Source organism: Hordeum vulgare, chromosome 1H (genome assembly GCF_904849725.1).
Source record: "Hordeum vulgare subsp. vulgare chromosome 1H, MorexV3_pseudomolecules_assembly, whole genome shotgun sequence".
Lineage (NCBI taxonomy): Eukaryota > Viridiplantae > Streptophyta > Magnoliopsida > Poales > Poaceae > Hordeum > Hordeum vulgare.
Window position 1 is genome coordinate 102,070,350 of NC_058518.1, and position 26,648 is coordinate 102,096,997.

A 26,648-nucleotide genomic window follows, 5' to 3' on the forward strand; every position below is an offset into this window, starting at 1 on the left:
TGTAATAAAGTACTCGATATGAGATTTCGATTAATAAAGCTAGGTGATTGAACTCTTGATATATACATTGATGTAGTGAGTGTGTACCAGCATGATCTTGAGATGGTACGGAAACACCAGAGGTTGACTCGTATTGAGTCGGGTCGCTACAATGGGAGTGACCAATGTGCGAAATAGACAAACCTGCGTCATTAGCCACCTGGACTTGATCATTGTCGTCATAGCGCTCATGCACTTGGAGTCGCTCCAGATCACTGGTTAGGTGATCGGTGGCTCCGGTGTCGAGCACCCAGGGGAAGTCGGCAGCGCCCGTGGTGGACGCATTGGCGGAGCGAGTGTGGTGGTCGGTATCGTAGTGTTTGCGACAGTCGCCGGCCTCATGCCCCCAGTTCCGACAAAGTTGGCACCGGGGACGCCAACGAGTGTTGCGACAACCACCCCCTCCGTTGTCGCCTCCATTGCCCCCACCACCCTAGCGGCCGGGGCCGGTGGCACCCGGTGGGCGAGCGCGACCATCCGAGGAGCCGCCGGGACCGCCGTGGCGATTCTGTCCGGGCGGACCGTGTCCGTCAGTGGGCCGGCCACCGCCGTGGGACGGGTAGGGCTCGGAATACGACAGGCGGCCACCTACCCCCGAGCGAGTGACGGCGTTGGCCGACGGACTCCAGCCCTCGGCGGCACTCTGCTGCGTCTGCAAGGCTTCGAACGAGAGAACGAGCGAGTAGGAGCTGGAATAGGGCATTGGTGCAGCGCTGACGCCGAGGGACGCGGCGATGGAGTTGTAGGCGGAACCAAGGCGGGTGAGGATGTGATCGATGAGTTCATCATCCCGGATGGGCGAGCTGGCGGCGACCATGGTGTTAGCCAAGGCCTTCATCTTGTGCATATACTCAGCCGCACAGGGCTCCTCCTTGCGCAACATCTGGAGTTGACGCGGGATGTGACGGACGTTGGCGCGGCTCTGGGAGCCAAACATGGCACCGACGGCTGTCCAGACCGCCTGCGCCGACTCGCAGCCGACGAGCTCGCATGCGATATCTTCCTCCATGGAAGTGAGAAGAAATCCCTTCACTTTCTGGTCGTTGGTCCACCAGAGAAGGTAGGCAGGGTTGCCGGTGGTTGCCGCGGTGTCACCCGTCCCGACGGAGACAAGCTTCGCCGGAGCCGCCTCGGTGCCATCGAGGTAGACATGAAGGTTGGCTCCCGCGAGGATGGCGTTGGAGATCCCCTTCCAAAGCAGGAAGTTGGTGCGGCCGAGACGGACGGAGAGGGCCGGGACGGAGACAGTAGCAGTGGCCGGCGAGACGAGGGCGCCGATGGTGGAAGGAAGCGACAGGGCGGCGGAAGACATCGCGGCTACGAGGGGTGGTAGGCGTAGCGGCGGATGAGTGCACGCGGCGGCGGCGGTGTGAGGGTGGGAGCACGCGGCAGCGGCAGCGGGGTAGATGGGATCGGGCGACGACGCGGGGTGTGGCGCGCGACGCCGGGTGGCTTATCTGATACCAAGTTAGAAACACAAAGGGTTTAGGGTTTTGCGTTAGTGGTCTATCCACCTCACGTCTCCATATATATATATATGATGAGGGTATTACAATTACATACAAGTCCCTGTATGTATAAATACAATATGAACTAGACCCTATTTTACAGTTGCGACTGTCTAGATGTTGCATATCTGAGAATATCAAATTTGCTTGTTTGTGACTAGTGTGGAATCAACTCTTATTTGTCTTCATTCATGCCAAATGCAGAAAGGCAAGAAAGTTGATGCGCTCACCGCACTGCCTGATGACGTTCTGGTCAACATTCTCGATCGTCTCACTGTCCGTGAGGCTGCAAGAACCAGCATCCTCTCCAAGCGGTGGACTCAGCTATGCGCCAATCTGTCTCGGCTTATAGTAAGTGCTCAGCACTTCCTGCCCTATGGCGTTTCATGCAACGACATCTGTGATGATGAATTGGTTCGCATCAACGGAGCCGTGGTTCAAGCGGTAGAGACTAGAGAGCATATTGACACGCAGAAATCCTGGAGAACACACCATCCGCCTTCTGTCGGCCACCTTCTACCTGAGAGATGATGTCCCCATATCCATTGGGCATGCTGTTGGTCATGCCATGGCGTCACACTTGGTCGAGAATGTCAAATTCAGCGTTATGACATGGAAGTATTGTAACGACCAAGATGCGGTCCTTTCCAATCTGGGAATCGAAGCCCCGGATAGGAAAGAAGCGCATCTAAGCGTTTCGCAAGCAAGTAACACGGCACAAATAATAATAAAAGTAGACAATCCGGGATTCAATTGTCTTCTCATAAATAACTCAGAGTACATCATAGATACAATCAAGGTAGTTCCGCTACGGACTACAAAACATAGAAATACTATGCTACCCTACCTGCAGGCCCACGATCACGACCACGCCTCAATCCTCTGGATAGTTCACGTAGAGGCGGTCTGTCTCCTCGTCATACTGCCACGCCAGCTGAGTGCCGTCGGGATCATCTGTCTCTGGGGTACCTGTACCTGTTGGGAGTTTCGGAGGAATCCATGAGCCACGGGGACTCAGCAATCTAAGACCTTGGTGCCAGAACTAGTCAAGTTATTAGGTGGGTTCGGGTGAGGTGTATAAGGTTGCAGCATCCTAAGCTTGATTTAGTGGCTAACTTACGTAAAGAAACTATGAAGGTGGTCTACACTAGCGGTCGTGATTACTTGAGCACTAAGTGATCCTGAACACCGACCTACGGCATTCATAACCCCACCGTGTTCCCGGTCAAAGAGAGATCTTCGAGGGGGACAGTCACGGTTACGCACACAGTTGGCAATTTTATTAGCTTATGTTTAAGTTATCTAATACCGGATGTTAACAAAATATTCCAAGTTGCCACATAACCGCGGGCATGGCTTTCCGAAAGATTAAACCCTGCACGGGTGCTCCAACTAGTCCGTCACAAACGTACACGGGCCGCAAAGTAATCCTCTATCACAAATCTCGTGATCTCGTCGGATTCCTTAGAGGAAAACCTCAACTCTGGGGAAAACCAAAGCTTCACTGGGATTCCTATACGCAAGATATACCGCTAAGGTAAGGCAAGACTAGCAGGACCTCCCAATGTGTCGACGACCCCGACAAGAGCCACGTATCTCAGTCTCAGCACACGCCGGATGGAACTAGCTACAGGTACCAAACCTCAAGTTTCCTTGTGGTGGCCCCGCAGGCAGACCAGTTTGGACCAACACTCATGAGGAGCACTGGCCCGGGTTGTTGATTAAAGATCCTCGGGGTGATCATTCCCTATGCAGTTTATTAAGTGATTAGCAAATAACACCAATGTTGGGTCCTGCCGGACAAGCCTTAACACTACGCTATTTATCGAGGGGGTCCCCATAACAACCCCGAACGTGTTAGGAGCGATCATTATGGAATCAAACACCGGTAACCGGTAACTAAGGCGGCAATAACGGAACAAAGCACCTGGCAAAAGGCTAGGCCTTCCGTCATTTACCAAGTGTATAGGTGCATTAATTAAAATAACAGAATTTAATATAATGATATCAAGCTCATGTTATCGCATGAGTGAAAGCACCTGCATCTAGCAACGCTAACATTAGTAGCTGAGCAAAGCCTACTTAGCCATACAAGTTTTGCTAGGAAGGGATCAATGTTTGGGTTCATGGCATATCAAGAGGCAATTTAATTCAGTGGTAGGCAGTAAGCAATATGACATGGAAATGCAAACTAGCATAACAAGTCTAGAGATGGAATCAAGGTCATATCATCTTGTCTGTGATATCCTCAGCTTGGAATAGTTCTTGTTCGTCCTGCACGTACTCTCCCGAATCCACATACTCGTTCTACGATCCCGGTGCTACCCAACATAATAATAACATTCCATGAACAACAACACCACAAGATGCAACAAGCACATGATGCATGAGATGAAAAATGAGCATGCATCACTATTTCTATCACTAGCACAAGCAAAAGAAACTACTACAAGTTTCTGGAAAGAACTGTACACTGAGCTATTTTTACATGCATGAGAATGGCATGAACAGATGCGTCTCGTGAAAACGAAGCAAAACCATATAAAGAACATTACAATCGGAGCTACGGATCAACGGGAAACAACGAAACAAGATATGAAGCCCTACGTGTAAGAATCAACACCACACACTCCAATGGCACAAATCTGGTATTCCCGGGTTGCCAAGACATATAACAACCCAACATGAATGGATTGGATCAAGGAAGAACACTACAACATCAACTAATCACCCACATTCATCAAATTGACTATACTACACAATTTGCCATAATCTGCATCTTAGCTCCTTGTGAGCTACATGCAACATAGCTACAGCCCTCCAAATATGACAAATAATATATGTGGTTGTAGCCAACCAAGAACACTACAAGCACCAGCAAGAATCACACCAAAAGGAATTAAACACAAGAAGACACAAGGCTGCAAACTACCCAAAACCATCACATCTCAGGGACTTAGTGAAAATTCCTGCACCTGACTTTCTGTCTTTGTTCTGAAGCTTTTTGACAGCAAGCAAAACATAACCTACAGGACTCCAAATAAGATGAAATTTGACAGGGAGCTTCAAAAACACATCAGGTCCAAATCCTAGCACTGAACTAAGGCTAGATCTCAACACAATGACCAGCACAACCTCATCTACAGGAGAAGAAAATGTTTCCAGATTCCCAGACTTTGTGAAATTCCAGATTTCACTTAAGCTGAAATTTCCAGCCACGTGCCCACTTTGTCTAGGCATAGCTTGCACACCAGTAACACCAAGTGATATTTTACAACACTATGGTGTAGAGCAAAACCCCTACTACTACCACACAAAAGCTCATGCCCTTGGGCTCAACCTATTCCATGGAAACAAAGAGCAAACTTGCAACAAAATCTGAATATGTCAACTCCATAAAGTATCCTAATGGCAAAACTAACTTCACCACTGGATTCCTTGGGAGATTCTACCCCAACATCATATATAATATGTGGGCACTTACTTGGAACAAGTGACCACAAATCAAGGAAGAGGAAACTACTCCAAATCATGCCTAGTGAATAGGGCATCATTTCATGTAGTTCCACTATATCAACAACTACCAAGGTTGAGCTCGTGTGCACAATGACAAAGTGACATGGGGGTTTGAACCCCATGTTTGTGTCATGCACATCAACTTCATAACCACTACTACCAAGCTACCCTCACAAACAACATACCATGCCCTCTCACATATGGTCATGTGAAGGTGCAAAGCTTGCTTGCAAAGGTGGAATGCTTCTCACACACACATCTACTCCACATAATCCACAAGCACATCATGCTCTAGATCAACACACATACCTACACATGCTAAACATAGCTTGCACCACATGGCAAACATACACACACCATAGGATCTAGCAGCTCTATACAAACATGCACTCAACAACAATGCACTTCTAAGCATGATAAAACTACATGATCTCCTACACATGATTTAGCTACATATGCACCCCTAGTGCAAACACACACACATGCATATGACTTGAGCCACATGCACATGCTTGCAAGCACCCTACACCAACATCTATACAAGGTGTGCGGGAGGGCAAAATCCTACACACACACACACTCACTCTTATGCACATAATCACCCCTTGTGTGTGTGCCACCATGCACACACATCTTCACAAAACCTACACCAAGTCTATAACACGCACACACTCCTAAACTAGGAAGGAAAGGAAAAACAGCAAGGAAGAAAGAAATACCATGCTACAAATAATCAGGGGCTGCTTAGCTACAAATCAGCAAGGAAAAGAATAAAAGAAAACAAAGGTAAGGCAAAAGGGGAGGTGCTGGGGTCGAACCCCAGACCTACTGGAGGCGCAAACTGCAGCTCTACCACTCTGCTAGGGCCAAGGTACTCGACAGTGGAGGATCGATGCAGGGGATCTACTTGTTGCACTACCCTTCTGTCGAAACAGAAAAGGAAACAAAAAGGGGGTGCTCCTACTGGGATTCGATCCCTGCACCTGACGATAACACACACACACATAAACCACTGGGCTACGTTATGATGTGTGAGAGAGTAGGGATCTAACGCAATGTATACTACCTCGATCCTACTGTCTGGCCTGCACCTGCGAGCCGGTGAAAGAGAGATCACCGGAGATGGTATCCTCTACCACAGCCTCTACCACGCCCGCGGGAAAGGGAAGACTCATCTACTCTCCGAGGAGGGTCTCTGCTCTGCATCTACTCACACCGAGCGCTCTACACCTACACCACATCACGGCAAGCTCCTGTCGTTCTCTCCCGTGAACAGAGGAGCACGGCAACCACTCCGGCAGATCCAACCGAGGGGAAGGGAGGAGGAGCGATGGTCACCTAGGGAAGGAAGAGGGGGGCGCCGATCGGGAAGAAGGAGCCGCCTGGAGACGGCGAGGATGCGCTGATGATGGCCTGATGCAGATCCTACGTATAGGACGGAGATCGTCGGGTTCGCGCCGAAGACGAGCTCCTGCCCGTCGCTGTGGTCGCTCCCCGACCTCAACAACGGCGGGAATGGAGCGCGGGCACCCTCCCCAAGCTCCTGGACATGGTGGTCGTGCCACTCGACGGTGCACGCGGGGGTAGACGCCGGCGTTCCTTCTCTTCCTCTCTGCACTGGCTACAGACTTACCTCTGGGAAAGAAAGATAGAGGAGGGAGATGGGGAATGGAGTGGCGGCGGCCGATGGAAGAGAGGGGGAACCCTAGGCCGAGGGGGCATGGACGCCAACAATATAAGGGTGGCCTCGACGTTTGTGCACTACGTCAAACTTTCTCTGTCTCTCATCGAGCTGACGGAAAGTGGAAGAAAGAAGACGGCGTCAGGAAAGGAGAAGGGGGGTAGCGACTGGGCTCTCGCTGGACAGAGAGGATCATGGGCCAGACCGAAGGGGGAAGGCCCATGCTACGCCAAGAGGAGAGAAATAAATCGCTGGGGGGGTTTTCTATTTAGAAAACAACACAGAAAGGGAAAAATAACACAAGGCAAAACTACGGAGATAAATTCAAAAGGAAATACCCCTGGTCATATAAAAATATGACCTATTTGAATAAAATAAGATCAAGATTTTTAGGAGCAAATAATATTTCACAAAACAGAATTAATGCCTCTGTTTTGTTATCATTGCTCCTACTTAAAACACTCCTTAAAATCACCAAGCTAGCACAACTTCACACTCACATTAATCCCTAAACATTGGACATTTTATAAACAGGGAAGGAAGGAGTGTATCTTGACTTAAAGAAGAAATAGAGAGGGAGGGAGGATGGTTTGTAACCCTAGCAACTTGCTATCACGTGCACTCATAGTAGCCCTCAACACACACACATAAGAACACATGCAACACTAGGTATCTAACCACAAGATCACCACACCACATGAAATGCTAAGATCATATAGAAACAACACAAGTCAAGAGCATGCAATGATATGCTATGCATGTATGCATGAGAGGGAAATAGTAAGGAACGCACATGAAATCATGGTACCAACTATAACATCATAATCTCTGACAAGGTGGGCCCACTTGCAATGGTTCCAAATAGGGAAGGTTACATATGGGGCACTACAAACTCTCCCACACTACAAAGAAGATCTCGCCCTCGAGATCTAAGATTGAAAGAAATCAGGAAATTCGGAATGGAGGTGGTCCTCGCGTTCCCACGTAGCCTCTTTATCGGAATGGTGAGACCACTGCACTTTGAGAAATTTGACAGTCTTGTTACGGGTCTTGCTCTCAGTCGCCTCGAGAACCGCAACTGGATGCCCACGATAAGAAAGGTCAGGCTGAAGGTCGATATCTTGAAGATGCACAGTGCGCTCGGGGGTCTTGAAACACCTCCGAAGCTGAGAAACATGGAACACATCATGGACATTTGCAAAGGTTGACGGAAGCTCGAGCTGGTACGCAAGGTCGCCCCTCTTGCCAACCACTCTGAACGGACCAACGAAACGTGGCGCAAGCTTGCCTTTGATGCCAAAGCGCTGCATACCCTTCATAGGCGACACCATGAGATAGACAAAGTCATCAAGCTCATAAGACATGTCACAGTGCTTGCTATCGTAATAGCTCTTCTGACGGGACTGAGCTGCTCTGAGGTTGTCGCGAATGATCCGACACATCTCCTCAGCTTCTTCTATCATATCATCGCCAAGGATCTGACGCTCGCCGGTCTCGGACCAGTTGAGCGGAGTACGACACTTTCTACCATAGAGAATTTCAAACGGAGCCTTGCCAGAACTAGCTTGATAACTGTTGTTATACGAGAACTCCGCGAAAGGCAGACAATCTTCCCACTTCATGCCAAAAGAGATAACACAGGCTCTCAGCATATCCTCAAGAACTTGATTCACTCTCTCCACTTGACCACTAGTCTGAGGATGGAATGCTGTGCTGAAGCAGATCTTCGTGCCCATAGCAGACTGAAAGGAGTCCCAGAACTTGGAAGTGAAGATACTTCCGCGATCTGAAGAGATCATCATAGGTACGCCGTGCAAAGAGACAATCCTGGAGGTGTACAACTCTGCCAGCTGAGCTGCTGAAATGGACTCCTTGACTGGAAGGAGATGAGCCACTTTACTCAACTTGTCGATGACGACGAAGATAGCATCATTGCCCTTCTTGGACTTCGGAAACCCGGTGACGAAATCCATATCAATGTGATCAAACTTCCACTCAGGAATCGGCAAAGGCTGCAAGAGGCCTGCTGGGCGTTGATGTTCTGCTTTCACTCTTTGACATACATCACACTTGTTTACGAACTGAGCAATTTCACGTTTCATACGAGTCCACCGGAATGTCTGCTTCAAGTCATGGTACATTTTGGAGCTTCCAGGATGAATAGAGAGCAGAGAATTATGAGCTTCTTCTATGATCACCTTCCTGAGATCACCTTTTGGGACGACAAGGCGATCCTCGAAAAACAACGTGTCCCTGGCATCGACAGTGAAGCACTTATACTTGGGGAGACTCTTTCCCACGCCAATCTTGACCTTATTCACCATAGCGTCAAGAAGCTGAGCTGCTCTGACCTGATCTTCCAAGGTAGGAGAGATCTGAAGGTTTGCAAGAAAACCCTGAGGTACTAGCTGAAGGTTAAGCTTCCTGAAAGACTCAGAAAGACCCGGCTTGAGAGGTTGCAGAATCAGACTGTTGCAATATGCCTTCCTGCTCAATGCATCTGCCACAACATTTGCCTTGCCTGGCGTGTACTCAACACTTGGATTAAAATCCTGGAGCATTTACACCCAACGTGTTTGCCGAAGATTCAAGCTAGGCTGAGTGAAGATATACTTGAGACTCTTGTGATCGGTGAAAACTTCAACCTTACATTCCAACAAGAGATGTCTCCAAGTCATCAAGGCGTGTAAAACAGCTGCTAACTCGAGATCGTGCACAGGATAGTTCCTCTCCGCAGGCTTCAACTGCCTAGAGGTATAAGCAACCACCTTACTATCTTGCACCAAGACCCTAGAGAGAAGCATCGCAAAAGACCTGGTATGGCTTGGAATCATCCGGAGGAGCCAAGACCGGAGTGGAGATAAGCTTCTCTTTGAGTGTATCGAAAGCCAGTTGACACTCTGGAGACCAAACATACTTAACACCCTTCTGAAGAAGACTAGAGAGCGGCTTGGCGATCTTGGAGAAGTTCTCAACGAACCTTCTGCAATATCCAGCAAGCCCGAGAAAGCTTCGAAGCTGCTTCACATTCTGCGGAGGTTCTCATTCAACAATGGCTTGAACCTTGGACGGATCAACCTTAATGCCCCCGGCAGAGATAATATGCCCAAGATAAACCACTTCTTTCAACCAGAACTCGCACTTGGAAAACTTAGCATACAGCTTGTACTCTCTCAGTTTATCAAGCACCAACCTGAGATGTTTCTCATGTTCTTCCTCAGTCTCAGAAAAGAGCAGAATGTCGTCGAGATAGAGCAAGACAAATTCATTCTTGTATGGGGAGAAAATATAGTTCATCAATCGACAAAATGTCGGAGGAGCATTAGCCAGACCAAAAGACATGACCGTATACTCATACGAGCCAAAACTAGTCCTGAAGGCCGTCTTCGGAATGTCTTCCTCGCGAATGCGAATTTGATGATAGCCCATTCTAAGATCAAGCTTGGAGAATACTTTAGCACCTTTCAACTGTTCGAACAACTCAGTTATGTTTGGAAGTGGATATTTGTTCTTGATTGTCTTCTTGTTCAATGGAAGGTAATCGACACACAGCCGGTCCGAACCATCCTTCTTCTTGACAAACAGAACACCACATCCCCACGGAGACGAGCTTGGTCTGATCAAACCCAAACGCTCCTGCTCATCCAGTTGCCTCTTGAGTTCCTTCAATTCTTCTGGACCCAGCTTGTACGGCCGTTTGCACACTGGCTCTGTGCCTCGCTCAAGCTCAATGACAAACTCAACTTCACGGTGCGGAGGCATGCCTGGCAGCTCTTTAGGAAACACATCTTGATATTCGCAGACCACTGGGTCTTGCTCAATAGGATTGATCTCACCCTTTTCGTTCAAGGAGAACAGACGGATTGTATCATCGCGCGTCGCGAATATAATCACATCTTCCGAAGAGTGGGTAAGCTTGACTTCTTTGGCTTCACAATCAATTGACGCCTTGTTCATGGCCAACCAGTCCATACCAAGGATCAAATCAATGTCGGAATTGCCCAAGACAATTGGAGATGCCAGAAAAGCATAAGCGCCCATCTTGACAGAAACATCTGGGACGAACAACTGAGAGCTCATCCGCATACCCGGAGACACAACTTGCAATGACTTGGGAAGGAACTCGGTCGCAATATTATTACCAAATGCAAAGGGGTATGACATGAAGGAATGCGAAGCACCAGAATCAAATAACACTTTAGCAGGGATATCATTGACGAGGAGGTTACCCATGATCACATCAGAGGAGTTGTCTGCTTCAGCTGCGTTCACCATGTTGACTCGAGCTGATCTAGGGTTGAATTTGACAAGAGCGTTGCTTGGAGGTTTGCCTGGAGGAGGAGGCGGCAGACGGAGCTGAGAAGTACATTTGTTGGCATATTGACCCTTCTGCCCACATTTGTGACAAGTGACATCTGCTGGCTGTCGGAACTGAGTCTGAGGAGGCCCTTGCTTCTGATGTTGGTATCTCTGCTGAAAGCCAGGGTTGGGTGCGTGGGAAGAACCACGACCACCTGAGTGCTTCAGCTGCTGTGAGTGTCAAGGAGGAGGAGGAGAAACCCAAAACCTCTGTTGCTTCTGAACCACTTGAGTCGAGGAAGAGCTGGAATCTCTGAAGCGCTTCTTGGAATTTTCCACCCTCGGCAAGGCTGCCTCTGCTCTGAGAGCTAGGTTGTAGAACTTGTCGAATTCCTTAGGATCGTGCAATGCAAGAGCTAACTGCAAGTCTTCCTTCAAGCCACCCCTGAACTGGTAGATCTTTCTCTTCTAATCCGGGACATCCTGCGGCACGTAACGGGCCAGCTCGTGGAACTCGACATTGTACTTGTACACAGAATTCCTGCCCTACTTCAAACGCCTGAACTTCTCACGCATCTCCTCCACAAAACTGGAAGGGATGTAGTGGGACCTGAAGTCACGACAAAACTCGTCCCAAGACATCACCCTGTCGCCCCTGGAGTCCTTGAGCTGCTGCCACCATATAGAAGCCTGTCCCTTCAACTGAAACGTTGCAAACTTGAAAAAGTCCTCCAGACGCACATTGCTATACTCGAAGTGTTTGTCCATATCACGGATCCAATCTTCTGCATCAAATGGCTGGTCGCAAGAAGTGAACGTCTTAGGCTGGTTTGACAGGAACTTACTTAGATTGGCGAAGTGATTGCCACCCTGCTAGAAATTGCCCTGCTGATGATTGGCTCTCTCCTGGATCAACTGTAACAGCATCTGAGTGTTTGCATTAGTAGCTGCCATCATCGCCTGCCAGGCCTCTGTAGGAGGAGGCGGCAGCGGAGGAGGAGGAGGTGGTGGAGGCGGCATATCCTCACGCCCTAGGGTCTGACGAGTCGGTGGAGCCATCCTGAAGACGGACAGCATATTAGTCCACAGAATAATTAAAGATATTGCTAAATCAAAAGACAGGAATATCTGAACAGAATTTAGCATTGCACTCGAACAACATAGCAAGAATGCATCCTCAAAGTGACGGACGACAAAATTCCGATAAGGACCACTGCAAACAAGTGTGAGCTAGAACTGCTCGGAACAAACATATGACCGAGATTTCCCAAACCTCAATCAAGCGTCTGTAGGAAGATAGTCCTATAAGATACTACTATATATCCCACCTATGAATTCCCAAAATAACTGGTCATGCAATCAGGTACACGGATACAAGGAGTATTTCACACAACTCCTAAACTAACCCGTCACCTGTATCACATCCTTCAACACACAACCAGCATCTCGGACCTTCATCTATAATAGATCCTCGTGACCACAACGATACCAAGTGTGGTAGTACCCCCGAACAATACACACCAGTACTGGGGACATCGAGGTTATCTCACCACTACCAGTATTGAAGCAATAACGAACACCCTCCATTCTTAGATACTCAGAAATCTGAATGATGGCAATGTGCGCAAGAATCCCCCGGAGCTCAACTCCCCTGATACTTAGAGCAGATAGGAGGCACCAGGACAGGATTCCGTCACATCGAAATCATATAGATTTCACAAATACCCGCGTGATCCTAAAAAAATTGAGCGAGAAAAGGAGTAGAGTTAAAGATTTCCTAAGACGGGAACCTCACCAGAACATAGAAGAGGAGAAAAAAAAGAATCCTACTCTTCGATATAACTAAGACTCAAAACCTTTTCTAGACTCGACTCAGCCAAGTACGATGACACAAAGGCTCCTATGGTCGTAAGGCTCTGATACCAACTTGTAACGACCAAGATGCGGTCCTTACCGATCTGGGAATCGAAACCCCGGATAGGAAAGAAGCGCATCTAAGCGTTTCGCAAGCAAGTAACACAGCACAAATAATAATAAAAGTAGACAGTCCGGGATTCAATTGTCTTCTCATAAATAACTCAGAGTACATCACAGATACAATCAAGGTAGTTCCGCTACGGACTACAAAACAAAGAAATGCTATGCTACCCTGCCTGCAGGCCCACGATCACGACCACGCCTCAATCCTCTGGATAGTTCACGTAGAGGCGGTCTGTCTCCTCGTCGTACTGCCACGCCGGCTGAGTGCCGTCGGGATCATCTGTCTCTGGGGTACCTGTACCTGTTGGGAGTTTCGGAGGAATCCGTGAGCCACGGGGACTCAGCAATCTAAGACCTTGGTGCCAGAACTAGTCAAGTTATTAGGGGGGTTCGGGTGAAGTGTATAAGGTTGCAGCATCCTAAGCTTGATTTAGTGGCTAACTTACATAAAGCAACTATGAAGGTGGTCTACACTAGCGGTCGTGATTACTTGAGCACTAAGTGATCCTGAACACCGACCTACGGCATTCATAACCCCACGGTGTTCCCGATCAAAGAGAGATCTTCGAGGGGGACAGTCACGGTTACGCACATAGTTGGCAATTTTATTAGCTTATGTTTAAGTTCTCTAATACCGGATGTTAACAAAATATTCCAAGTTGTCACATAACCGCGGGCACGGCTTTCCAAAAGATTAAACCCTGCAGGGGTGCTCCAACTAGTCCATCACAAACGTACACGGGCTGCAAAGTAATCCTCTATCACGAATCTCGTGATCTCGTCGGATTCCTTAGAGGAAAACCTCAACTCTGGGGAAAACCAAAGCTTCACTGGGATTCCTATACGCAAGATATACCGCTAAGGTAAGGCAAGACTAGCAGGACCTCCCGACGTGTCGACGACCCCGATAAGAGCCGCGTATCTCAGTCTCAGCACATGCTGGATGGAACTAGCTACAAGTACCAAACCTCAAGTTTCCTTGTGCTGGCCCTACAGGCAGACCAGTTTGGACCAACACTCATGAGGAGCACTGGCCCGGGTTGATGATTAAAGATCCTCGGGGTGATCATTCCCTATGCAGTTTATTAAGTGATTAGCAAATTAACACCAATGTTGGGTCCTACCGGACAAGCCTTAACACTACGCTATTTATCGAGGGGGTCCCCATAACAACCCAGAACGTGTTAGGAGCGATCATTATGGAATCAAACCATATAAAGAACATTACAATCGGAGCTACGGATCAACGGGAAACAACGAAACAAGATATGAAGCCCTACGTGTAAGAATCAACACCACACACTCCAATGGCACAAATCTGGTATTCCCAGGTTGCCAAGACATATAACAACCCAACATTAATGGATTGGAGCAAGGAAGAACACCACAACCTCAACTAATCACCCACATTCATCAAAATGACTATACTACACAATCTGCCATAATCTGCATCTTAGCTCCTTGTGAGCTACATGCAACATAGCTACAGCCCTCCAAATATGACAAATAATATATGTGGTTGTAGCCAACCAAGAACACTACAAGCACCAGCAAGAATCACACCAAAAGGAATTAAACACAAGAAGACACAAGGCTGCAAACTACCCAAAACCATCACATCTCAGGGACTTAGTGAAAATTCCTGCACCTGACTTTCTGTCTTTGTTCTGAAGCTTTTTGACAGCAAGCAAAACATAACCTACAGGACTCCAAATAAGATGAAATTTGACAGGGAGCTTCAAAAACACATCAGGTCCAAATCCTAGCACTGAACTAAGGCTAGATCTCAACACAATGACCAGCACAACCTCATCTACAGGAGAAGAAAATGTTTCCAGATTCCCAGACTTTGTGAAATTCCAGATTTCACTTAAGCTGAAATTTCCAGCCACGTGCCCACTTTGTCTAGGCATAGCTTGCACACCAGTAACACCAAGTGATATTTTACAACACTATGGTGTAGAGCAAAACCCCTACTACTACCACACAAAAGCTCATGCCCTTGGGCTCAACCTATTCCATGGAAACAAAGAGCAAACTTGCAACAAAATCTGAATATGTCAACTCCATAAAGTATCCTAATGGCAAAACTAACTTCACCACTGGATTCCTTGGGAGATTCTACCCCAACATCATATATAATATGTGGGCACTTACTTGGAACAAGTGACCACAAATCAAGGAAGAGGAAACTACTCCAAATCATGCCTAGTTAATAGGGCATCATTTCATGTAGTTCCACTATATCAACAACTACCAAGGTTGAGCTCGTGTGCACAATGACAAAGTGACATGGGGGTTTGAACCCCATGTTTGTGTCATGCACATCAACTTCATAACCACTACTACCAAGCTACCCTCACAAACAACATACCATGCCCTCTCACATATGGTCATGTGAAGGTGCAAAGCTTGCTTGCAAAGGTGGAATGCTTCTCACACACACATCTACTCCACATAATCCACAAGCACATCATGCTCTAGATCAACACACATACCTACACATGCTAAACATAGCTTGCACCACATGGCAAACATACACACACCATAGGATCTAGCAACTCTATACAAACATGCACTCAACAACAATGCACTTCTAAGCATGATAAAACTACATGATCTCCTACACATGATTTAGCTACATATGCACCCCTAGTGCAAACACACACACATGCATATGACTTGAGCCACATGCACATGCTTGCAAGCACCCTACACCAACATCTATACAAGGTGTGCGGGAGGGCAAAATCCTACACACACACACACACACTCACTCTTATGCACATAATCACCCCTTGTGTGTGTGCCACCATGCACACACATCTTCACAAAACCTACACCAAGTCTATAACACGCACACACTCCTAAACTAGGCAGGAAAGGAAAAACAGTAAGGAAGAAAGAAATACCATGCTACAAATAATCAGGGGCTGCTTAGCTACCAATCAGCAAGGAAAAGAATAAAAGAAAACAAAGGTAAGGCAAAAGGGGAGGTGCTGGGGTCGAACCCCACACCTACTGGAGGCGCAAACTGCAGCTCTACCACTCTGCTAGGGCCAAGGTACTCGACAGTGGAGGATCGATGCAGGGGATCTACTTGCTGCGCTACCCTTCTGTCGAAACAGAAAAGGAAACAAAAAGGGGGTGCTCCTACTGGGATTCGATCCCTGCACCTGACGATAACACACACACATATACCACTGGGCTACGTTATGATGTCTGACAGGGTAGGGATCTAACGCAACGTATACTACCTCGATCCTACTGTCTGGCCTGCACCTGCGAGCCGGTGACAGAGAGATCACCGGAGATGGTATCCTCTACCACAGCCTCTACCATGCCCGCGGGAAAGGGAAGACTCATCTACTCTCCGAGGAGGGTCTCTGCTCTGCATCTACTCACACCGAGCGCTCTACACCTACACCACATCACGGCAAGCTCCTATCGTTCTCTCCCGTGAACAGAGGAGCACGGCAACCACTCAGGCAGATCCAACCGAGGGGAAGGGAGGAGGAGCGATGGTCACCTAGGGAAGGGAGAGGGGGGCGCCGATCGGGAAGAAGGAGCCGCCTGGAGACGACGAGGATGCACTGATGATGGCCTGATGCAGATTCTACGTAGAGGACGGAGATCGTCGGGTTCGCGCCGAAGACGAGCTCCTGCCCGTCGCTGTGGTCGCTCCCCGACCTCAACGACGGCGGGAATGGAGCGCGGGCACCCTCCCCAAGCTCCCGGACATGGTGGTCGTGCCGCTCGGCGGTGCACGCGGGGGTAGACGCCGGCGTTCCTTCTCTTCCTCTCTGCACTGGCTACAGACTTACCTCTGGGAAAGAAAGAGAGAGGAGGGAGATGGGGAATGGAGTGGCGGCGGCCGATGGAAGAGAGGGGGAACCCTAGGCCGAGGGGGCACAGACGCCAACAATATAAGGGGGGCCTCGACATTTGTGCACAACGTCAAACTTTCTGTGTCTCTCATCGAGCTGACGGAAAGGGGAAGAAAGAAGACGGTGTCAGGAAAGGAGAAGGGGGGGGTAGCGACTGGGCTCTCACTGGACAGAGAGGATCATGGGCCAGATCGAAGGGGGAAGGCCCATGCTACGCCAGGAGGAGAGAAATAAATCGCTAGGGGGGGGTTTCTATTTAGAAAATAACACAGAAACGGAAAAATAACACAAGGCAAAACTACGGGGATAAATTCAAAAGGAAATACCCCTGGTCATATAAAAATATGACCTATTTGAATAAAATAAGATCAAGATTTTTAGGAGCAAATAATATTTTACAAAACAGAATTAATGCCTCTGTTTTGTTATCATTGCTCCTGCTTAAAACACTCCTTAAAATCACCAAGCTAGCACAACTTCACACTCACATTAATCCCTAAACATTGGACATTTTATAAACAGGGAAGGAAGGAGTGTATCTTGACTTAAAGAAGAAATAGAGAGGGAGGGAGGATGGTTTGTAACCCTAGCAACTTGCTATCACATGCACTCATAGTAGCCCTCAACACACACACATAAGAACACATGCAACACTAGGTATCTAACCACAAGATCACCACACCACATGAAATGCTAAGATCATATAGCAACAACACAAGTCAAGGGCATGCAATGATATGCTATGCATGTATGCATGAGAGGGAAATAGTAAGGAACGCACATGAAATCATGGTACCAACTATAACATCATAATCTCTGACAAGGTGGGCCCACTTGCAATGGTTCCAAATAGGGAAGGTTACATATGGGGCACTACAAGTATGACATCATTGAAATGGTTGAGGATGATCTGGTCACCTCTGCGAGAAATTTCATGATGTTGCCTGTCCAAGTGCATTTGGTGGTCTCACTGCCCTCGACCTCGAGAATTTGAGATTTGGTGAATCAGACATATCCAATGTCCTCATCACTTGCAAGCGGTTGAAGCGTCTGCGATTGTACTCCCTCCGTCACGGTTTAGAAGGCACAGTTAAACTTGCGTGCATTTTCAAAATAGACAAGGTTTAAGGCGCGAAAGCAATTACTCCTATTAATTAGTACTAGTACTACTCATGCATGCGCCTTCCCAATTTTCTGCTCACATATTAGTACTAGTATTTTCGCAGTTGATTAGGCGCATTAGCATTTACACATGCTACATCTCACAATCAATCGACGACTACCTTGGTCCCAGAGTTTTTTTAAGCGTGCCTTCTAAAGCGTGACGGAGGGAGTACAATTGTGACTCTAGTGATTGCAGCACAGTGCCAGTTGAACACGCTCATCTCAGTGAGCTTAGTGTTGTCCACTGTAGGCTCGAACGAGTTATGTTGAACTGGCTCCCTCAACTCACAAGGATGGTCTTTGAAGGCTGGCTGGATTTCCAAGATCCACTGTTCATTGGTCATGTCCCATTGCTGGAGGCTATAAGCCTAACAAATCTCGGCCTTAGTTACCACAAAATTGTGAAGTTAAGTGAGTTTCTTAGTGGTACCTCTATACGAGATCTGAAGTTGGGATTTGATTCCGAAAAGGTAAGTCGAGATTGTTGCTTTGCAAGCTGTGTGCCTTCACTTCTTCTGTGCCCATCTCATTATGTGCTTGTTCGTTGCAGATTTGGGTGCAACCAGAATGTCCGACGCAATGTTTGTCATCTGTTTTCCGCCAACTAAGGTTTTTGAATATAGTTAATCTTCCTGAAGGGTATGATCTCACCTGGACAATATATTTTCTTGAAGCTGCGCCCTTGCTGAAGGAGCTATACATAACGGTATGTGTTTACCTGAAGAATTGTTTTTGCCACATGGGCTTAAGGTTTTGCAAGATTGTCTCACCAGATACCAAAGGTGGCTGCTCGACTGACAATTTATGTTTGTCTCGGCCCTTTTTGCTGCCATGCAGGTGTGGGATCATGAGTGCAAAATGGAAATGGACGAGGATAAGAGGAAAGAAGAATCATATTGTGAGAACAAGGGTGTAGGGTGGGACTCAGCCGCAGCAGATTTCCAACACCACAGTTTGGTCACACTCGTAATGTTTGGCTTTGAATCTGAAGATTGCTTTGTGAGTTATGTCAGACGTGTTCTGGCGGCGGCGGTCAATCTAGAGGATTGTTCCTGTATTGTGGGTTGGAGTGTGACAATTGCCCGGACAAGAAGCTTGGCAGGTACCCCTGGACTAAAAGGCAGAGGATCTCACTGAAGAAGATAATGACCGCTGGGATTGAGTCTTTTGCCATATTTCACTATGGTAAAATGAGGACTGATCATGTGAAAAGAAGGGAGTACCCAAAGTGCTCACTGCTTGAGGCAAAAAATGATTTTCTCTGAGGCAAAAATGTGTTGATTTAACAGTGAAGTGTGTTATCAGTGTTGTTACTTTTGGTTTAGAGTTAGTTTTAGTCTTTATTTTGACCGCATGAACCATATCATTAAGTTGTTAACTCAAGAACTGTTATTATTTGCTTGCATTTTGTATCCAAGAACATCAGCACACAACCATTATTAATGGTGCGTGTTTTTTGGAGTTGAAAATATTTTTTGTTTAATCAAGCTTGGAAAGGATTATATGAAATCTTGTTTTCAAATATCTCAACGGCAGAGTTCAACTTGTGAATATTGAAATTTGGTGACCCAGAAGGCTTGAAAGTTCAGGTTGAGATTGCTTAGAGTTTTAATGGAGCAGGATAAAATTCTGCTATCTACCCTGGGAAAACCACACCATTTCATGGCCGAGTGAATGAACATGTTATGACCGGTACAACGTATCAACGGAGGAGGCCCAATGCCCAGGGTTAATTACGGGCTTAGCCCAAGTTATCTTACCTATCTTAGAGTCCAAGTTATATTAGAGTCCAAGTTATCTAGGGTTCAGTGGAGGCTGTCCTCCTATATAAACACATGTACCCCTTCGATGTTAAGCAGACAATAAACAGTATATTCTGTTGTCGTCTCCCTCAGGAGACGAGAGCCCCAAACCCTAGCCGCCTCTCTCTCTCTCTCACGCCGCGACGGCGCCCAACCATCGGCGCGAGCGTCCCCAACCTCGCAGCCCGCACTTCCACCCCTACAACCTACGTCCGAGATCTGGTAGAACCCTAGCCTCTACCAATTTGGTATCAGGTAGCTTGGGTTCGATGAGTTTGTCGGACCTTCCCACCACCACCGCCGTCGCCACCACCGCCTTCCCCGCCACCTCGCAGCAGCAGCCGCCGCCGCACCTCTCGCCGTCGCCGGCCACCTTAGGTCCGGCCGCCTCCGGTCCCGCGTCCCTGGCGGCCGAACCCGCCCCCGTCCTCTCCCAGGCGGAGATGTCCTCGGCGATCCGCGACCTCAACCTGGCGGTCTCGAACCTCCGGACTTTCCTCCAGGCTCCGTACGCAACCCGCCACCACCGCCTCCGCCGGCGGCCCCCTTCGCACCATCGCCCCCGGCCACTGTCGCGCCCCAGGGCCTGCCGATCACCCAGGTGCGGTGGCCGCCGTCGCCGTCCCCGCTACCGACGTGGATTGACACGCCGACCTACACGACGGCGCCACTACAGCTGACGGTGTTGCAGCCACCGGCCCCCACCTTCGGGGGGTTCGGCGGGTACACTGATCCGTACGCCGGGAGCTCCGTGGTGCCGCAGCACTCTCCTTCCGCCGCGCTGGGTCGTCACGAGGGCACCTACGCGGCCTCGCCACACGTGCAGCAGCCACCCCGCTTCACCAAGCTGGAGTTTGCCACCTACGACGGCACCATCGACCCCCTAAACTGGCTCAATCAGTGCGACCAGTTTTTCAGGGGGCAGCGGACCATGGCGTCCGACCGCACGTGGATCGCCTCCTACCACCTCCGTGGCGCCGCCCACACTTGGTACTACGCCCTCGAGCAGGACGAGGGCGGGATGCCTCCGTGGGAGCGCTTTCGCGACCTGTGTCTCCTCCGGTTCGCCCCCCCCCCCATACGTGGGAGCCGCTTGGCCGAGCTCGATCGCCTTCCCTTCACCACCTCGGTGCAGGACTTCACCGACCGCTTCCAGACGTTGGCCTGACATGCGCCTGATGTCACGGCTCGCCAACGCGCCGAGCTCTTCGTCGGCGGCCTTCCCGACCACATTCGCATCGACGTCGAGATGCGCGACCCTCAGGACTTGCAGACGGCCATGTATTACGCACGCGCGTACGAGCAGCGTGCCAACACCCTGCAGCAGGCGTTCCCGGGCCGCGGCACGCGTCCCTCGACCCGCCTCGCCCCGGCGGCCGCCACCCCGACACGCCCTGCCCTGCCGGCCGCTACCGCGGCTGCCCCCGCACCGACACGCACCTTCCGGCGCTTGACGTCGGCCGAGCAGCTCGAGCGGCGCCGCAAGGGCCTGTGCTTCAACTGCGACGAGCCGTATGCGCCGGGTCATACGTGCGCCCGCCTGTTCTACTTAGAGACCGTCGACGACGCAGAGGTGGAGGCCCTCACCGCGGAGCTCGACGCCACCACACTCTCCGAGGCCGGCATCACGACCTACGAGCCGGTCAACGCGACCGCCTTCGTCGTCTCCCTTCATGCCATGGCTGGCATCAAGACGGCAAAGACGATGCTGCTTCCGGTGACGATCAACGGGGAGCGTCTCACCGCGCTCGTGGACACGGGTTCGACGCACAACTTCCTGTCCGGGGACGCCATGCGCCGCCTCGCACTCCAACTGGCGGGCTCGGAGAAGTTCAGCGTCACCGTCGCCAACGGGGACCGCCTTGCTTGCCAGGGGGTGGCGCGGCAGGTTCCCGTCCTCATCGGCGATGAGCCGTTCTCCATCGACTGCGTCGGCATCGACCTGGGCTGCTACGACTTCATCCTCGGCATTGACTTCCTGTCCACTCTCGGCCCCATCCTTTTGGACCTCGATGTGTTGTCCCTCATCTTCTGGCGTGAGGGCGGCCGTCGCGTTCAGTGGACAGGCATCGGCGGCTCCGGCGCCGTGACTCCACAGCTCCAGTTGATGGCGGCCGCACTAGACGAGGTGCATCCCCTCCTGGCCAACCTCCTGCAGCAGCACAGCGACATCTTCGACGAGCCACAGGGCCTCACTCCCGCGCGACCCCTATGACCACCGCATCCACCTGCTGCCGGACACGGCACCTGTAGCCGTGCGTCCGTACCGGTACCCTCAGCTGCAGAAAGACGAGCTCCAACGTCAGGTGGCGGTCATGCTCGCGCAGGGCATCATCCGGATTTCGACATCGTCGTTCTCCGCCCCGGTGCTCCTTGTGCGCAAGCCCGACGGCACATGACGCTTCTGCATCTACTACCGCGCCCTCAACGCCCTGACATCCAAGGACAAATTCCCCATCCCCGTCGTGGATGAGCTCTTGGACGAGCTACACGGAGCGCGCTTGTTCACCAAGCTCGACCTTCGCTCGGGCTACCATCAGGTGCGCATGCACCCTGACGACATCGAGAAGACGGCGTTCCGCACTCACCATGGCCACTTCGAGTTCCTGGTGATGCCGTTCGGCCTCTCCAACGCGCCGGCGACCTTCCAGGCCCTGATGAACGACGTGCTCAGCCCATACTTGCGCTGCTTTGTGCTTGTTTTCTTTGATGACATTCTCATCTACAGTGCATCTTGGGCGGAGCACCTACAACACGTGGCCATCATCTTCAACGAGCTTCGAGCGCATCGTCTTCACCTCAAGCGCTCGAAGTGCTCGTTCGGCACGACCTCCGTCACGTAGCTGGGGCACGTCATCTCGGCGGACGGGGTAGCGATGGACGCGGACAAGGTCGCCGCTGTCGCCGCGTGGCCGATCCCGCGGTCACCGCGGGCGCTCCGTGGCTTCTTGGGCCTCGCCGACTACTATTGGAAGTACAGCCGGGACTTCGGCCTCATCGTCGCGCCACTGACGCGTCTCCTTCGACGCGACGCCTTCTCCTGGGACGAGGAGGCGACTACGGCATTCGAGGCTCTCCAACGGGCGCTCACGACGGGACCCGTCCTCCTGATGCCGGACTTTGATAGCCGTTCATGGTGGACTGCGACGCCTCTGGCATCGGCTTCGGCGCCGTCCTCCACCAGGGCGAGGGACCGCTCGCGTTCTTCAGTCGCCCCTTCGCTGCTCGCCATCACAAGATCGCGGCCTACGAGCGCGAGCTTATTGGGCTGGTTCAGGCGGTGTGCCACTGGCGGCCTTATCTTTGGGGCCGGTCATTCCGTGTGCGCATGGACCACTACAGCCTCAAGTTCTTGCTGGACCAGTGCCTTTCCACAGTTCCGCAACACCAGTGGATCAGCAAGCTCTTTGGCTTCGACTTCACCGTTGGATACCGCCCCGGCCGTCTCAACACGATCGCCGACGCCTTGTCCCGCCGCGACACTGAGGATGTCGCGGACGACGTCGCCATGGCTGGCACTATCATGTGCATTCGCTCCGGGCCATCTTTCGCCTTCATCGACGACATTCGCCCGGCAACTTCGACGGCCGTGGACGCCCAGGGCCTGCGCCAGCGCCTTGACGCCGGCGAGCTGGACGCGCCCTGGCGCTTGGATGAGGGGCTGCTCCTACATGGCCGCCGCATCTTCGTGCCCGACCATGGCGACCTGCTCCACCAGGTCCTGACCTTGGCGCACTCTGCAGGGCACGAGGGCATGCAGAAGACTCTCCATCGTCTCGGTGCTGATTTTTACATCCCCGGTGATGGCGCGATGGTCCGCGACTAGGTGCGGTCGTGCGTGACGTGCCAGCGGAACAAGACGGAGACACTACGACCCGCGGGTCTACTTCAGCCGCTGGACGTACCCTCCCAGGTGTGGGCGGATATTTCCATGGACTTCATCGAGGGCCTTCCCAAGGTGGGCGGCAAGTCCGTCATCCTCACGGTGGTCGACCGCTTCTCCAAGTACGCGCGCTTCATCGTCCCCTGGGTCATCCATATACAGCCGCCTCCATGGCGCGGGCCTTCTTCGACGGCATCGTCCGCCTCCACGGTTTTCCTCGTCCATCGTCAGCGATCGTGATCCCGTGTTCATGGGACATGTCTGGCGGGATCTCTTTCGACTGGCAGGCGTGAAGCTCCGCATGAGCACGGCGTTCCACCCTCAGACAGACGGCCAATCCGAGGTGGTCAACAAGGTGATCGCCATGTACCTGCGCTGTGTTACTGGTGATCGTCCACGAGCTTGGGTGGACTGGTTGGCGTGGGCGGAGTACTGCTACAACACCTCCTATCACTCCGCCCTGCGCTCCATGCCTTTCGAGGTGGTCTACGGGCGCCCACCTCCGGTGATGCTCCCTTACGAGCTTGGGACGGCTCAGTCCGAGAAGGCGGGCGACTTACTCCGCACCCGCGACGACATTCTGGCTGAGGCACGTCAGCATCTTCTCCAAGCACAGCAGCTGGCTCGGAAGTACTACGATGCTCATCATCGCGAGGCGGAGTTCGCGGTGGGCGATTGGGTGTGGCTGCGCCTCCTCCACAGGACCACGCAGTCTCTGGACCCGCGCTCCAAGCGCAAATTGGGACCTCGCTACGCCAGTCCCTTTCGTGTGTTGGAGCGTGTCAGCACACTCGCATACCGCTTGGAGCTGCCAGCTGGTTCTCGCCTCCACGACGTCTTCCATGTCGGCTTACTGAAGGCCTACCGCGGGGATCCTCCTGCAGCGACGCCGGCCCTTCCTCCTACTTCGGATGGCCGCCTCCTTCCAGCTTCCGCACAGGTGGCGAAGGTGCTGCAGGCGCAACAGCGTCGCGGCGTCTGGCATGTCTTGGTACAGTGGACCGGCCTGCCAGAGGAGGAAGCGACTTGGGAGAAGCTCGACGATTTCCGCCAGCAGTTTCCAGATGTTCAGCTCGAGGACGAGCTGTTTGAGAAGGCGGGGAGAGATGTTATGACCGGTACAACGTACCAATGGAGGAGGCCCAATGGGCAGGGTTAATTACGGGCTTAGCCGAAGTTATCTTACCTATCTTAGAGTCCAAGTTATATTAGAGTCCAAGTTAGAGTCCAAGTTATCTAGGGTTTAGTGGAGGCTGTCCTCCTATATAAACACATGTACCCCTTCGATGTTAAGCAGACAATAAACAGTATATTCTGTTGTCGTCTCCCTCAGGAGACGAGAGCCCCAAACCCTAGCCGCCTCTCTCTCTCTCTCTCTCTCACGCAGGGACGGCGCCCCAACCTCGTAGCCCGCACTTCCACCCCTACAACCTACGTTCGAGATCTGGTAGAACCCTAACCTCTACCAGAACAAGTGTTGGGGGAGGTATAGAACTGCTAGCATCTTAGAAGGTTTGAATTTGACAACCTGATGTTTGACTGACTGTAAGAATAGCACACACAGATTTGTTTGATAGTTTGCACAGAATCTTGAAAATCAAGCACAACTGAAAACACCTGGAGATGTTGCATGCTACAGTTCTTAAATGCATCATACCATCATATCGAGTTATCGACCTCTGATTGTGCAGATCATGCTTATTTTTTTGCATTCAGTTTTCATGTACATGGCCAGATATGGCATACAATACTCATTTTTTTATGTAAAGTTGAGTGCAATCATGATCCAGGGATGGCTACAATTTTGATGTGTGGTATACAGTGCTTATAGTGTCTACTAGCTCTTAGAAGTGCTCCCAATATCTACCAGCTGCAACATATAACTATTTTATGTTCTCCTTTTTTTGCAAATTATAACAGAAATCAAAGGATTGATAAACATCAGGTTGATATGAGGGAATGCTGCCGATGGACTGATGTACTTGACAGAAGCATCAGAGAGAGAGAGATGTGACTTGGAAAGGGGACCTGATGTGATTCTTCTATAGTGTGAAGTAATTAGATTGTGGTCGTTTTAGTAAATGTAATTTTTACAATTCAGATTAGTGCCGGTGGCTGCACTTCCTAGTTCAGTCCAGTTTTTCGCTTTTAGTGTAGTCTCTGTTTCTTTCTATATTTGGGTCTGATGATGTTGTTATAAGGGAGAGGCCTAATTCTCCCGTCGTTGTTCTAAACGGGTTGAAAACTGGGTTAATGTAAAAACCTGTTTTTGTGGGGCTGTTAAGCTAAGACACAATGTACATACATTCAGGACGCGTATGGTAGCCTGCATCAAGGAGAGGGCAGCAGTTCCCTTGTCAATCCATTTTTGTCTGTTTGGTAGGGTGTAAAAGCTCTACTCAGAGCAAAAAAAGGCCCGAGCATAACTGAGCCCAGCACCCTCGTGGAGGAGAGCTATGCTGAGCCCAGCTCCCTCGCCCCGCTGCTCCCCGGCCGCCTCGCCCTCGCCCTCCCGTGCCCTGCCGCACCTCGCCTGAGCCCCGCCGGCCTCGCCCTCTCCCTCCCCGCTGCATCGTGCCCCTCCCGAGCCCCGGTCGCCGCGTCGCGCCCCTCCTGAGCCGTTTCTCGCCCGAGCCCCGTCGGCCCTCCTCTTCCTCCTCCCGAGCCCCGTCGCGCCTCGCTCGAGCCCCGTCGGCCCTCCTCTTCCTCCTCCCGAGCCCCGCTGGCCCTCCTCTTCCTCCTCCCAAGCCCCCGCGGCGGCCTCGCCCTCTTCCTCCCCGCCGGGACTCCTCTCCCCACGCCCCGCCGGCCCTCCTCTTCCTCCCTCGCAGTGCACCTCTTCCTCCTCCCTCTTCCTACCAAACAAAGTCTCACCTCAGCATGTATCAA

At 50.9% G+C, this 26,648-nt stretch overlaps 1 pseudogene; it reads left to right on the forward strand.

Moving 5' to 3' along the window:
• The first annotated feature begins 1,745 nt into the window (after positions 1–1,745).
• LOC123397241 lies at positions 1,746–26,376 on the forward strand (annotated as a pseudogene).
• The last annotated feature ends 272 nt before the right edge of the window (positions 26,377–26,648 follow it).